General features: G+C 36.7%; 1 long non-coding RNA gene across 5 annotated transcripts in view; it reads right to left on the bottom strand.

Moving 5' to 3' along the window:
• The window catches only part of LOC107306672 (uncharacterized), a 151668-nt gene that overhangs the window by 118426 nt on the left and 16812 nt on the right, over positions 1-16430 (bottom strand). The window contains exon 3 of one of the 5 annotated variants that reach the window (XR_014947766.1): positions 10531-10599. The exons of the other annotated variants lie outside the window; for them this stretch is intronic. This is a non-coding gene — a long non-coding RNA (uncharacterized LOC107306672). The remainder of the gene's footprint in view (positions 1-10530; positions 10600-16430) is intronic. 5 annotated transcript variants of the gene reach the window in all.

Raw genomic sequence — 16430 nt, 5'->3', positions numbered from 1 at the left:
TGGTTTCAAACTAAAGAGGGGAGATTTAGATTGGATACAAGGAAAAATGTTTTTTTTATGGTAAGGGTGATGAAACACTGAAACAGATTGCCAGGAGAGGTTGTGGAAGCCCCATCCCTTGAGACATTCAAAACTGGGCTGGACAGGACTCTGAGCAACCTGATCCAGCTGTAGGTGTCCCGGTGCATTGCAGGGGAGTGGGACTAGATGACCTTTAAGGGATCAACTCCAACTCAAATGATTCGATGATTCTATGAAAAGCAGTGAAAGATTTTCAATATCATCCAAGGGCTAGAGCACACTCTAAAAAAAGTCTGCAGCAGCTGGGTCTATTTGAACTGTACATGTGGCTGTGGGGGGACCTCAAAGACTGCTTTCAACACTGATGATTAATCTGTTGAGAAGGCAAAGCTAAGCTCAAGAGGACACAACACAATGCATTAAACCAGAATGGGGTTCTGACTAGGTATGGGGAAAACTTTTTCTTAGTATGAATAAAATTAAGCACTGGAGTAAGATGCCTAAAGAGGCTGTGGAATTCACCTTTGGAGGTTTTAAATACCTGGTAAGACAAAGTCACGAGTAAACTGCATTCTGATTTTTTGCTTTGAGCAGAGGGTTGAACTACAGACCACTTGAAGACCCTTTTCACGCACGAGATTGTGTAATTACATGAAATCTAAGCTGAAAATGCTTTCCCAAAAGCTTTTCACTTGTTCAAGTCAGGGTGGGTTTGGATTTATATAAACGCTATGTATCCTTTTAAAATTTCAAGCCTTTGCTCTCAGGCACAGAAAAAATGCAACATTTCAAAGGAAAGACTGCCAGAATTTTTTTTTTTTCATGTATACAAAATAAGATTAACTCCCTGGATTCATTGTTGAATACTATTAAGTTGTTTTGTCTGAAACATTTGAAGAGGGGGAAAATGAGGTCTAAGTCAAAGTAGATTTTAGAAAGTTTCTGGTTTTCAGACTTGCTGTTACCCAAGTTGCTGATAACCCATCACAACTACAGTGGAAGTTCTGCTGCCAGTAATATCAGCTAGACATCACATGATGAAAACAAGGCAAGCTGCCAAATACTAGGTTTGTTTTTAGTGGGAATATCATGGTTTGGCAAATCAAGCCATAGACCTGAATATACTCTATTTCATAATCTTTTCTCTATGCACTATGTATTTTAAGTGATTTTGTATGAAATGACTAATTTTATGTATTGACCAGTTGTAAAACTTAAGCCTGGAGTCAGCTGTACTCTTAGGGTTGTATTAGAAAGAAAATCGCTACAGTTTTCCTCTGAGCTTCTCTTAATAGTTCAGAATACATAGCACTTAGCTAAGAGTCTATCTAGCAAAGTCAGTAGAAAATTATTACAATGATACATCTAGAATTAAAAATAGAAGATCGGCACTAACAAAGCATTTTATAGAACATGTAAGTGGAAATGTTGATCGGTCTTCGAAGCTAGGTGTTTCTGGGAGAGTATCAAAAAACTGAGCTGTACAGGAATGTAACATAATCAAAGGTATCTCAGAAGCTGAATACATATTTAAAGAAAAGCTAAAATATAATAGCCTACATTGGTAGTTTCCCAAAAGAATTCTACCAATAAGTGTAGAGGGAAAGCAAGGGAAGACACTTGACTGAGTGTATCTGAATGATTAGCTATGACATAGAGAGTGCTGATTAAACTTCTACATGATACACAAAATGAATTTTATGTATGGAAGATCCTGTAGGAATCTGTGCACTCTAAACTTGACAGCATTTTAATTCCTGTACTTTCTGTGGAAACCAAGGAAAAGGTAACCAGTTTGTAAAATGTTTGGAGTGAGCAAAAGTACAGCAGAAGAACCCAGATAGGTCCACAGATTTACATGCATCAACTCTGTGGTCTGGAGCAGGAAATGGAGTACCGTATATTAGAAGAGGCATGTGAGAAACACTTACAGAGTCCGGAAGAGAGGAGTGAAAAACGGGTAAAACTAAACCTGCCAGATTTCTTCTGGGTTCAGGTTGCCGCATTGTTGATATGACAAATATTCACCTACAAATTTAATGAAGACTGAAATCGGTACTCCATCAAGAAATTTGTCGTCCTTTGGAGTTTCAGCTGATTTTTCCAAAAAAAAAAAAAAAAAAAAAAAAAAAAAGAGGTATGTCTCCTGTTGAGTTTCTCCTTGAAATACAACTTGATAGAGTTCTGCTTATTCACACCAATATCTTACTTGTCCATTTCAAATTAATCTCAGTTCTGATAGAAAGACTGTGTCAAGGTAGTAGTGTTCACAGTCTTTCCTCACTTGATATTTCTAAGTGACCATTGACATTGATTTGTTCCTGCAGTACGGGTGTTTTGGGGCAGAAGTAAATGATGGCATGCTTTGCCCCTGAGTAAATACTGCTCATGTAACCATCCACACTACTGCAGTGACTAGCCAGACCACTGTTTCCTGAGGCCCAGATAAAAATATTTCCTCTACCACAACGACCCTAGGGGAATAAAAAAGAAATAACAAAACAAAACTGAACTTTCCATGCAGACCTTTTATTTTAAACAGCCAGTGTTATATTTCTGCCAAGCTTAAAAGGTGTTTTTGATTATGTAGCTTTCAACTACCATGGAATTAATATAGAAAAACTTGTGTTCTTCAGGGAGCCCTGTCATACATCTGCAAAATAAGGTTCTTTTTATGTACCTACACATTAACATTGACATTCATTCCCTCATTTAGTTAATAACACTTGAATGTTGTTTCCTTTCATGTAGTGATTTTATTTTTAATTTTTAATTTTATTCCTAAACTGATCATTTGCTTTAGATAGAGTTAAAATTGGAAATTTTCAAGATTCATCCAGCAAAACAAAAACGAACAAAAAGAACAATACCAATAAGGGGATCCTTTTTTTTTTTTTTTCCTTATGGTTTTTGAAATCTAGGATCAGTCTTACCCAGGGAGCACTTAAAAAAATACGTGGTGGAAAGCAGACCTCTTGATTTTGACTCGAGGGGAGAATTTTCTAACTTTTTGGATTCTTTCTTTCAGTGACTTCAAAGTTAACCTGCTGGGACTGGAAACTTGCATATCTTTAGGACCTTGGTTGCAACTATAAATAGTTGTGGTTGTTAATGTAGGTATGCTTGCTGGAGAATCTAGAGCATGTATTACATGTCCGTCAAGGAGTTGAATTCCAAAGAAGGAGAAATTAAAACTGCATTAGTAATGCTTAACTTTAAAAGCCAGATAAAAGATATATGGTAGAGGAATGCAATCCAGTGTTCACTAGCTACTTGAATTTCTTTAATAAAGCTGACAAACTCATGAATATTAAACTGAGTCCTGGGTTATATGTCATTATGTAAGGTGTTCCTCTAGCATAGCAAACGGTGTTCATGCAGTTAATAAAAAGAAGAAAGAGGAGAAAGAGAGATTTAGACCACAGAGGAAAGGTCAACCTATTAGAGGGTGCAGTGGATTTTTTTTGCTTTACTGAAAAAAAATCAGCAAATTAAATAATTGAGTTATAGGTGATTGATAGTTTTTTTCTCTTTTGACGAAGCTCAATCCTTTCTTAGTAATTTGTCTTGTAATTAACATATGAATATATGTAACATTCTAAGATAGAAGATGCAGATTTACAGCTGGAAGAAAAATAAACTTTTCAAAAAAATTTGGGATAAAATTGTATTTTAATTACTGAAATTATTTAATTAATAATTTTTCCAGAGTTTTTTTATGAGTGAAACTTTCTAAAGAGCAATTCTAAGATAATTTTGACGAATTTACTTTTCCAGAAATTTGGAAAAGCAAGCAGGGAAAAGAAACTTGTAACATATTTTTAATCAGTTGTATGCATTCAGATGAAGAAATTCAAGTTCTGAATGGCAGTATGAGCAATATTAAAGTGTATTTTATTTCCAACTTAAATCGTGACACATTCCCCTAGCATATATTACCTTTCCCTCTCCAGCCCCCAAATTTGCCTTGAAAAGAAGGATTTTTCACTGTTTCTTGAAAAATATCACTTTTTGTCAATTAGGTCAGAAGCAGCTTCTGTGCTTTTGAAACAAACGTACAAAAAAAAAAAAAAAAAAAAGCGCATCTTAAAGGTACTAAGATTATCCCTTTAATGCCTCCATTAATATTAAATAATCCTGCAAGTACACCGTCTCGGTTTTGGAAAATATATTAATTGGGTGTATGTCAGGAATAAAATCCAGGAACTCAACTTTTAATATTTCTTAAATGAAAAGCTTCTTGTTCTTAACAGCTAACCCATTTAGATATTCCCTCACTCTCTGCTTTCCAAAAAGCCAGCTCCTTCAGCTGACTGCTGCACTCCAGTGCTGTCTGTATTACAGCTAATTCACCGGTTACAGAAGTGAAATGTGCCGCAGCAATCTGCATTTGCACTCATCCTAGTGTCACAGTTACTTCCACAAATGGTGGGAAAAAAAAGTACAACATTTTTTCATAATGCTCAGAACCATGTTCATTACAAAATACCTCTTGAAATTGCCCAGTTTTCTTTGTGGTTATGGCTTAATGTACCTTTCATAATCAAAAGGAGATTATAACCATGCTGGTTTTGTTTGTTTGTTTGTTTGTTTTCTGATATCATATACTTCCTTGTATAATTATATAAATGCAAGTAAATTCTGTCCCTTTTAGTACAGAAAATTTGTAGTTCCTTTGGTTGGTAATGCATGTTTCAGAGATTGCTAGCTGATAATAATCTATGTACTGATAAAGAAGGAAGCACATAACACTATGAAGTAAATCTCTTCAGAGCCCAAACCTGCAAACGTTTTGCTTACATGTACTTCTATGGATTGATCGACTGAAATCAATGAAATGACTCATGCATAAATTTAAGCATATGCAAAAGTATTTGAAGATAGGAGATTTAGTTCTTAATCATTTTAAGTTGCTGAAGGAAAAACAAAGGCCACATTTTCACCCAGAACAGGTGACAGATCTTCTTAGAATCGTAACGTGGAAGAGGCATAAGGAAGAGAATATAAGCAGTCTTACCCAGGAATATGTGAGCACACTGATACTGCCATAGAGGATCCGTCTGGGAAATGACTGATCTCGGTAATTATACTGCAAAATCTTTAGAGGAGACATCCCATACAAATTTTAGAAAATACAGATCAGGGACTCAAGGCAGCTGCCAGATGCATAATTCACTAATAATTTGTTAGACAAATCTCACCTCCTTTTTCCATTTGTGAATTGTACAAGAGCAGTTTATGATTTCCTTAGATTTATTATTCAGACTTATTCCCTGAATGAAGGTGTATCATTTATCAGCAGTTCACTGCAGGAGCTTGATGTTCAAAATTTAGCATTCAGTATTGCTACCTTGGTTAGCTGGAGCAGAAGATGTTGCATGTTGTGGTTGTTTTTTTTCCTTTCTTTCTTTCTCTTTTTTTCTGAGTGAAAGTAAGACAAAAGTCAGGTTTTCTGTTGTAAATCATTGTTTTCCAGAATTCAGAATTCACTGTCTATTCCCACTTGGCAGTAATCACAAGATATCTCACAGACAGTCTGGCTAAAAGAATCAGTTGTTGAAAATTAAAACATCATTATGTCCATGGAATTACTTTGTCCTATTATGTCTCTATTTATGTCCTATAGTGCCTCTACTATTGAACTATAACAAGAAGGTTTATCATAAGATATATCATAATTTAAAAAAATAAAATTAAAAAAAATACAACTAATAGAGATAATTTTGTCCAGTTGCATAGTCCCCCAGCTGGGATATCGTGGAATGTCCCATGCCTTATTCATCAACCCTAATACACTAGGAACAAAACTTACAGAAAGTGACACTGCTGAAGTGTTAGAGCTTCAGCTGTCTAAAATCAATCAGAGGAATGATAGAGAAAGAGGAGTATCATTTATATTTTGTGAGTTTTTTACTTGTATGATTAAAAAATAAGAGCAATTCCTCTTTTGGTTCTGCTGCTGAGGAACTATTTCCCACATCATGGAACAAAACTGTTTGTAGCTCCCTTGAAAAATCTAGTAATAAATAGAAGATTGTAGAAACGTGGTAAAAGGATAGAAAACATCTTGAAATTGTTCCTACCTCCTATTTTTCTTCAAGAAGACGAGAACAGCTAAAGAATTGGAAGTGAGATATATAAAGAAATTACAGTTCTCTTAACACAAGCAATATTTAGTAATTTCTTAGCCCTGGCTTGCAGTCAGTCATCCCAACCATCTGCTTAGAACTGAACTTTTTCTTCAGTGTAGTTGAACTATATCAACAGAAACAATTTCTTCAGGGAGAGTAAATGTACCGCTATGTATGGTTTGATGAAAGACTGAATCTTTGTATTCTTGGAAAGTAAGTCTTCCTGTAACAAGGAGCTAACGTTTGAACACCTCAAAGGAAGCCTTTCAGAACAGGAGATAAGAGCACTTGAATGATTCTTACAAAGCAGTAGCCAGTCCAAAAGAAAATGTTGCATATGGTAATTTATTCTAGAAGTTATATTACCCTTGGCCTTGACAAGAACTTTGCCATGACTCAGTAAGTTGGGTTTAGATCCCACTTTCCTTTGCAAGAACTGACTCTGAAATACAGACCAATCTCACAAACAAATATTTTATTCATATAGACAATGCTACTGGTGTAGACGGGGAGAAGATAATGTCCAGATTGATATTTAAAATGGCTAGTAATAGAATGTCAATCTGAGATGGGGTGTTTATTTACTGTGCTGCAGAAACCTTAATATTTAAGCACCTATATTAATATAAAAGCACTGTTATTAATAAAAATTCTTTTACTTTTTGAATTAGCAAGAAGCACACCATCAGAATGCCTTTATTCCTGGTATAAGCTACAGCTGTGCTGGAGGGTATAGCTACACTACCCCAATGTTGCTGTCTCAGCATGTGGCCTGTTCAAAGTCTCTGTATACATGGACATTCTACCATATGGAATTATTGTGATTTTATTGCAAAAACTGTAGTACTCAGTGCTGCCCAGCACTTTCTAGAGAGGGAATAGAGCAGGAGAGGTTTTGTTTTCTCCTTTTCCCCTTTCAAAAAAGAAAAATTAAAATGCTACTCTCTCCTACTAGGATCCCCTTTCTCCCCTGATTAGAAATTTAAATTGAATTATTTTTAATGATTAAAAAATGTACAAGTAAAATGACCCCTACCCTTTTTAAATTACTATTATTTTGTAAAATCTCATCTTTTGGGGAACCTACCTCCTTGCTGCCAAATACTTGGGACTGTCCATGCTGGAAACATCCTTTTGCCCCTGAAAGGATGACTAAATCTTCCTCCTGGGGATTCCCCACAGTTGCCTTCTGGGCTGGATTTGCCTTTGCACCCAGTGAATGTGTATGTTCAGAAAACACACTACTGTAGCACTTGCACCATCCTGTGGGCCTGAACACATCGGGCATTCTTAGGTGGTGTTAATACGTAAGTAGGTGGTTAGACCCTGCCAGGCATGTTTGGGCTGCCTGACCACAGACAGCATGCAAGGCCCTGGCATGGGTTGCCTGACAGCACAATGCACCCTTGTCTGCTCCTGGGAATGTATTTTGAGCAAGTGAGGTAGGCATACGTCTGGAAATCTGAGTAAGACAAGCTGTTCCGGTTTGTGTTAAGAGAAAAAAGGAAATGAATAAACATTATAAATCTTCGTTAGTCCTGCAAGAGTGAAGAGCATTCTCTAATGCACAAAAAAAGAGTAACAGAAATAAAAGGTAAATAAGGAATAAAAAAATGAATTTCTGAGAGCAAGAATCCCATGGAAACCACTGGAAAGATTCAGCTGTACACTAATGAAACAAGCTTCTTCAAGAGACTTTGCTAGTTGCATGCACAGAGTTCATAACAAAACAGCATGATGAGAAAATATCAGTTTACTGAACCAGAATCTTTTCCTCAAAATGGATAGATATTGCTGTATTTAAGATCTTATTTCACAAAATCACACAGAATGGCTGAGGCAGGCAGGGCCCTCTGGGTCCTTCTGGCCCAGACCCTGCTCCAGCAGGGTGCCCCAACCCATGGCCAAGCAGCTCCCGGAGATCCCTGAGGAGTGAGATTCCACTATTTAATGAATACTTCTTTTGCACATCTTGAGCCTGTAAATGTCCTCTATATTTACTGCTGAAGAAAAAGAAGCCTTGAAAGCCTGAGGTGCATCTCCCTAAACCTGGGTTTAGGTAGAATAATAATACTGAGGCAGCTCTGGTACATCAGGGCTTTTATGCCAGTCGGAATCTGAAAAAGAAGCAGCACTAGGCTGGGATTTGGTAGTCACTGTATTTGCTTCCATGTGGCTGTGGATGGATGCATATCCCAATTATGGAACATCACATGTTTGAGTTTTGATATTCCAGCTTGTAGGAAATTGCAGAATATTTTATTTTATAATTAAGGTGGAAGGAAATACCACATCAAAATACTGTAAGTTCATACAAATAAGAAAATTTGTTTTGGACAGTTCTAGTCTAGTCTTGCAATCTTCATAGATAAACGATTACCTGCATAGAAAGAAATATTCCTATCCCAGGGAAATAACAATTTATTGTTCCCTACATGCACAGTAATAATAGTTCAAATGATGTGGAGTGGAACATCTGATGAGGCTCTGGTATAGCTAATGGGAGCATTCAGTTGGAGGAAGAGGTCTATCCTGAAGATGATATAGTGTCACAGTTTATCCCAGCAGGCAGCTCAGCACCACACAGCTGATTGCTCACTTCCCCCCAGGTAGGACTGGGAAGAGAATAGGAAAAAAAAAAAACAAGAAAAAACAAGAAAAAACAACAAAAGAATCCCCACAAAGTAGAACTGGTGGTTTGAGATTAAAAAAAAAAAAGGAAAAAAGAAGGGAAGGAAGATAAAAATAATAGTTATGATAGTTATATACATATAACTACACATATTTATATGTACATATAACTACATATATATAGATACGATGCCCCATCCCTGGAGGCATTCAAGGCCAGGCTGGATGTGGCTCTTCACAGTCTGTTTTGGTGGTTGGTGACACTGCACATAGCAGGGGGCTGAAACCAGATGATCATTGTGGTCCTCTGCAACTCAGGCCATTCAGTGTTTCTTTGATGATATATTTACAGAACAACTGATGCACAGTGTAATTGCTCACCACCCACCAAACAATGCCCTGCCACTCTCCAAGCAGCATCTTCCCCCCTTACCCCCCCCCCCAGCAAAATCTCTTGAGATTTATAGTTTTTTCACATAATGTCATATGGTATGGATTATCCCTTTGGCCACTTTAGGTCAGCTGTCCTGGTTCTGTCCTCTCCCATCTTCTGGTGCCTGCCATAGCCCCTCTTGCTGGCAGGGCAGCACAATAAGCTGAAAATTCATTGGTTCTGTACAGTGCTGCTCTGCATCAACTAAAACATGGGTGTGTTATCAACATTGTTTCACCCCTAAAGCAAAAGCACAGCATCATACCAGGTACTCTGAGGAAAATCGACTGTTCAATAAAACCAGGACATATAGAAAACTTGCCCAAATAGCTAAGTTCAGGTTACTGGCAATAGGACAAAGATCCAGATATGGCAAAGCCACATACAAATAAGTATGAAGATTGGAAGCATATGTGTCTGTATGAAAACTTGAAGCAGATGATGGAACAGCTTAAGAATATTATGACTGAAGTCATAGATATCACAAGTTAGACCAGAAGACTCCAGAGAAGGGGATAGTAGTGATAATGGACGATATACTGAGCAAATAAAAAAGGCAATGTTAAAGAATAGTCAGAGGCTATAGTGCCTTTAGTTAGTGCTACATCATTATTCAGAAGATACAGACAAATTAGAAAGACTAAAGAATATTTAAAAATAAAAATAAAAAAAATAGAAGAAAATAAAAGATATTGAAAGTAAAACCGAGAAGGAAAGCTTAAGAGACAGGGATATGTTCAGTCCAGAAAACAGAAATCAAAAGGGAATTAAAATAGTTCTCTATAACTGTATAAAGCAGCGTTGCAAAGAGGACAAAACTAATTTTTCTCATTATTCAATGAGAGCAAAACAAGAAGGAATGGATTTTTTTTCTGCAACATAGATAATATGGTTACTATTAGAAAAAAAACTACAAATGAAGAAATGATTAGGTCATGGAGCAAACTATCAAATAGTTTTCCCAAATCACCTCCTCTGCAGGAATTCAAGGCAAGACTTATATCAATCTATCAGCAATAGTCTAAGTTTAATAAATTCAATCCCGATACCATCTATGAAGGAAAGAAAAAAGACTGGGCTAAATGATCTGCATGGCATGTGTTTGCTGGTAAGTAGTTCTAGGAATCTCTGACCTCATGTAGTACAATGAGAAGCTTATTTGCTATTGTTAATTTTTCTCTATCCAAAGTCCCTGTCTTCATCTGGAAGAGCAAATGCAGACACATGTTTTCCAGATTTCAGTTACTACTGATGTGCCTTATATATTTGGAGATGTTGTGCTGGAGTGTTAGCTGGAAACAGAAGCTCTCATACCTTTCATCCATAGGGAAACTCTTGGATCCAGGTAGCTTCTGGATGTGCCCAACACCTTCCTGTGGTGTGCTGCAGGTCGAGGGCAAAGTTTAGCTTGGTCTTTGTTTTTAAACCCCTTTGAAACCTTCATCACTACTCTTTCTATTAACTAGTAAAAGCACAATATACACCCTAAACCTGCATGTTCTCTGCTAGAAGTAAACCGATTGCTAAAGCAAATCTCTTTCATAAACACGATGCCCATAGCCCTGTGCTAACAACTGCTCACTCGACATGCTTTATGTAGCTGAGGATGTTAAAAATCCCAATAAAAACACTGCAATTCAGCATCTGCAAAATGATTGTTAGGATGAGTATAAAATTAAGAACCCCTATAGCTTATATTAATGATATACTTTTTCAATTAATGTACAAAATTCCCAATTTAAGATTGCAAATCAGCTTAATATTTAAGCCAAAATTCTAAGGTAGAGACACAGAATTAAACAGGGGGTGGGGCAGGTTGTTTTTCTTTCTTTTTTGGTTGTCTACTGCTTTGAAATAGTAAGCGTTCTCAAACTACTGCTTAATGACATAGGCTGGAAACGAAGTAGCTGAACAAACTCCCTGTATGGACATCTTCTGCCAACAACCATTTCAGAGCCAGCAATAAATTCCCAGACTAAACAGTTTAAATTTGGCATTCTCATTTGTGATGCTGTACTTATGCTATACTCACAAGACTGATTCGTTGAATTCAAAGTATTCTAGCAAATGAATTATTAGAAATATTAAATTCTGGATGACAACCATATGTCTGTTTTGATATTTGAACAGAACATCATTCTTATCAGGAGGAACTTGTGGTGGTTTGAACCATAATAGCTGCAGTTAGGGTCAGTCAGGTTTCCATTCTAATTCCTGCTTTCACAAGGCTAAATCCAGTGCTGACTGGAACCTGACAATGAGCTCTCAAACACAGTGAGACTTTTTTTTTTAGTACCTAATGGAAATAATATATATACTTTCTGCATTCTATCTTCATGTTTTTCCATAAAGTTCACCTGATCTAAAAAATAAAAAAAATAAAAAATGAATTTGCTCTTGTATAACTGTTTTCAATTTAAATTGGAATTTGTTCAAGAACTAGTCCAGAATGGTTTAGGTATTCTGACAAAGAAAAGGAATAAGTATGAATGTTTAGAAATGGACTGCAAATCAAAACAAATAGAAAAAGCTTCACAAGCATTTTTAAATGTGGACTTAATATGCATTTGTAGCAGCTGGATTGACACAATGGACCCTAACGGCTCCTTCAGGTTCCTTTCATACTGTGTTATTCACACTGCAGTCAGAGTAGGAAAAACAATTTTTTGGGGAAAAAGCCTGTATTTTAGCAAACAGCTGCATTTAGACAATGACACAAGCGATGCTATCGTATGACTGTCCCAGCAGAAAAGTGCTCTTGTTCAGCTGAAGTACTTAGTATCTGGATATAAGGTGGTGCATGTGTTAGAATGGGATGCAACACAGAGCAATATTTGGGCCAGGGCTGTGAGACCTTTGGCTGACAGATTCCATAACCAAAAATAATGCACGTCGATCCTTTATTTCCTCACCTGTCAGTTTATAAAGACCACTCAGATTTAAAAAATGTTGCTTATTTTACTAAGCTCATTTTCTGTTAGAAATAATGAAAGATGTTTTGGATTTATTGAGCAATTTTATCTGATTTATGAAAATCACTTTTGTCCACTCTACCCTTTTCTATTACAAGTAAGTGTACTATACTGGGAATACTGAACAAATGCCCTCGAGGAAGACCACGTGACTGCAATTATTTATGAATTAACATGTCACAGATTTGAAGCTTTGAGACAAACACATTTCCCAGTTGCACATTTGTGACTTCTGAGTTTGTAAATGGAACAGATGAAATAATGACTTGCTCTTCCTCTCTATCCCTCTTACATATCATTTGTTTTACTTGTTGGATATGTAAAGGCAGGTAGGAATACTTATGTAGATATTTACCATTCAGAGTTTAAATTAAACATGCCATTCCTTTATCAACTATGATAATAAATACTTGATGCCAGATGATATTTCCTTACTAGCGATGCTATCATTGTTTTAATACCTCACTTGCCTTCAGAGATGCAAAAATTATTTCCAAATGCTAATACTGCTTAAAGTCACAAAGCAGGAGTAACACTGTACAGCTAAAGGGTGAACTGCTTTAAAAAGCACAGCAATGTGCTAAGCTCTTGCTTTACGTTGATTTGTGCTTTGGGAACCAAACAGTAATTTGACTGATATTATTAGATACACATTTTCTTGGTTTGTCCTGCAAACTTAAAAGTCAAGCTGAAATCAAACTCAGATGTCTTAATCGATAGCACAAACATAAAGGCAAGAGATATATGTAGAATACATATGGCTTTGCTGTCAGATATGAACAAGTGTAGCTGGTGCACATACATACATATATTTGTTAGCTGTCTATGTAAATTGAGATGACAGCTCATTTTCAAGCATGACCTGTGATAAACAAATGCATATAAATAAACAATAAACCAAGATAACTGTAGAATAACATCAATTAAAACAATTACAACAACTTCTAGTCATCATGAAGTATTGTTTCAGTTCCATCTTAAAACAGGAAAAGCTCCCAATTGTTCTTAAATCAACTGGTAACTGATTCCACATTTGTGAAGACTTGAAACAAAAAGCTTTTCATCCCTAGTTTGCATTCATTCTAGGACATGGTGGTTCCACAGTCTGAACTGAGTGTAATGTATAAGCTGCTCTAAGTGAATGTAACAGGTTGTAATAGCGGACACTGATTGACACAGTACTCTAATTGTTATTTTATATAAATATTTTAAAAGTACAACTTCACAGAGAAAAGAAGACATATTTAAAATTCACATGACTGCTAAGTTGGAAGTTCAGTTCAGATCTACGGAATTTTGAAATTGTGCCAGATATACATGTGTAAGTAAAGAAAAAAACAACAGAAAAAAGCCTTGGAAATCTGATAACCAGACTGCTATTAAGCACAACACTAAAACAGCCTCCTCATTCCCATTAGCAAACAACAGGGTATAGAAGAACTTAAAGGTGGAATTAATATATCTATATATATTTATAATACACTCATTTGCTATCTCTTATTTAAACATACAAATAAATCCTAAATTTATTTATTTATTTATTTATTTATTTCAGTATGATATATTTTTTGGGTACTGATTTCCAGGTTTTTCCTAGATAAGTCCCCAGTAGTCTGGAGAACTGGTTGGATGATGATATCAAAAGGGACAACAGGTTGGAAACTCTTTAATGACAGGAGGATGGAACATTTAAAAAACACTATTTAAAAGTTGTTTTACTGCCTTTAGCACTTCTAGGACTTCAGTTCCTGACAAATACATGAGAAAAAGGCTCAGTCAGCCCTTTAGGAAAGGGCTCTGAATATCACCAGTTGCAAAGTTCTCTAGAAAGCTTTCATGAAAAAGGAGAGAAGCATATCAAGATTTGCTGTTGCCAAAGTTAAAAATAAAACAAAGATAAAAGTGCTAAAGCTTTTTGACTGTTATTTCCTTAGAAATCACAAAGGCACATAAAGAACAGGGCAAAAAGAAGTAATTTTTACCTTTTTGTGGTCTTTTATAAAGGTCAGTTTCAGGGCCACATTGCCACTGAACCCCAGAAAAGAATATTCTGAAAATAGAAAATGGAAGGGTGGCATGTCTGGAAAGGTGAGAAGCCTGGGTGAGAAAGGCATTTTGGAAATGAGACAGTTGCCCACAAAGTTCTCCAAAATAAAGTATGTTAGCAGACACAAAGCTGTGTCCGAGGTAAGTCATAACTTCTGCTAACAGGCAGTAGGGAAGACCCATGTCTGCACTGTTGTTGTCCATAAATGGGGAAGGCATGATATTATGTGTGGCTCTTTCACTATGCACATGAGGAGGAGCACAGAAACTTACCTCGCCCCTGTAAAAAAAAAGAGTTTTACAAATGGGATTTCTCAGGTCACAGAATCACAGAATCACAGAGACCTCAAGAGATTATTGAATCAAATCCCCCTGCCAAAGCAGGTTTACTACAGCAGGTATTCCATAACCTCTCTGGGCAACCTTCTTACAATATAGAAGTTCTTCCACATGTTAATACGGAATTTTCTGTGTTTGAGTTTTGGGTCATTACTCCTTGTCCTACTGCTATGCACCACCAAGAAGAGCCTGGCCTCATCTATTTGTCACCCACCTCCCTTTAGAATTAATTGGATCCCCACTTGCTCTTCTTTCCCTCAGCCTGAACAGACCCATGTCATGCAGCTTATCCTCCTATGGGAGATGCTCCAGTGTCTTTCTGGGTCTCTGCTTGACTCCTTCTAGGACATCCCTGTTTTTTTTGAACCGGGGACCCAAGAACTGGAGACAGGATTCTAAATGTGGCTTCACCAGGGCAGAGTAGAGGGAAGAAAAATACCCATGCATAAATTTATGACACTGGAGACTGCAAGCCCACTGGACCAAAGACAGGTCATGGCTAATACTTTAATAGGGATGGCTCACTTTCCAACCAGTCTGAGCTGTACCTTCCATGCTGCTGTCTACCGCAATGCACTTTTACTCTGGTTTCATGCTAAGGAGGCAGATTTTGAAATCTAATGCTCTGTCTCTTAAGAGGTGAACCATGACATTTTCATCTCCTCAGCACCTCCAAAGGAACAGAATGCAACTGTCCTAGAAGGCAAGCAATTTGGTCAGCTCAGCTGCCTGTAGTACCTAGTAGAGACACACTTTATCATTATGCACTTCATGTCTTATATAAATATCACGTGTCTTTCTCTATGAATGCAAAGAAATCTTCGGAGGGAAAAATACCAAGGTAAAAAAATTAGTTTCAGAGAAAGTAAACATAAGGAAAAAGTCTTGAGGTGTGCTAGAGAAGCTTTGAATAGGACATTAGGAAGAAGTTTTTCATGGAGGGTGGTCAAACATTGATTTTAGTTGCCCACGGAAATTGTGGAATCCCCATCCCTGAAAGTATTTATGAGCTGTATGAATATTACACTAAGGGAAATGGTTTGTGATGGGACTCAGCTGTTAAGACTGATGGACTTGGTCATCCTGAAGATCTTTTCCACCCTAGATGATCCTATGATTCTGTGATAAGAGGGAGTCTGTGAGCAAAGTAATGATATTCAGTCTGCAAGCTCTGTAGATAAGCAACATCAAAGAACTGTGAGTTGGAACCTGCAGTGGTTATATTATCCCTCAGTAGTTGCCCTAAGAATCCTAAAGTCCTACAGACCAAAATTATGTAACAAATGATATAAAATGAAAATGATCAGTTAATGAAGAGTCGCACAGTACTGACAAAATGGTAAAAAATGGCCAAATTTTGAACCCTGTAAGCAAAGTTATGTACCTTTAAACTTTAGAGTGACAGAAAAATAAACATTTCTGAAAGCAGGAATCAGATGAACGATGTTGCATCATCATGGCACCTAACTGAGTTGACAATTACTGGAGAGCATTTTACAGTAAGATGGTAACCATTTGTTAATTCCATTAAAAACTAGGATAGCTCTGCAACAAGCCTGACATAACTATTGTAACTTTACAACTTTACAGCATGGTCAGTCAGTAATTTATCTCCAATGCATTTCAAACTTGCCATTTCTGCTTCGTAAGGTCTTTATTGTTCACACAGTTTTTTCCCTAGTACTATCTTATTGTTGCTGATAGAAACCAAATTGTTCTGATTCTCTGAATAAATCTGGTAATTCTGCTCTTAATTAAATGCAGTGGTTCCTCACAAAGGAAGAAGGTGAAAACTGAGAAGAATTTTCTGAAGTCTAAATTGTTTCTTTGCATTCATACAAAAGGGAACATGACTTC

This window comes from Coturnix japonica, chromosome 1, assembly GCF_054131305.1.
Source record: "Coturnix japonica strain WE chromosome 1, WE-NBRP24, whole genome shotgun sequence".
Classification (NCBI taxonomy): domain Eukaryota; kingdom Metazoa; phylum Chordata; class Aves; order Galliformes; family Phasianidae; genus Coturnix; species Coturnix japonica.
The sequence above is the reverse complement of the archived record's forward strand: the minus strand, read 5'-3'. Positions and strand labels throughout refer to the sequence as shown.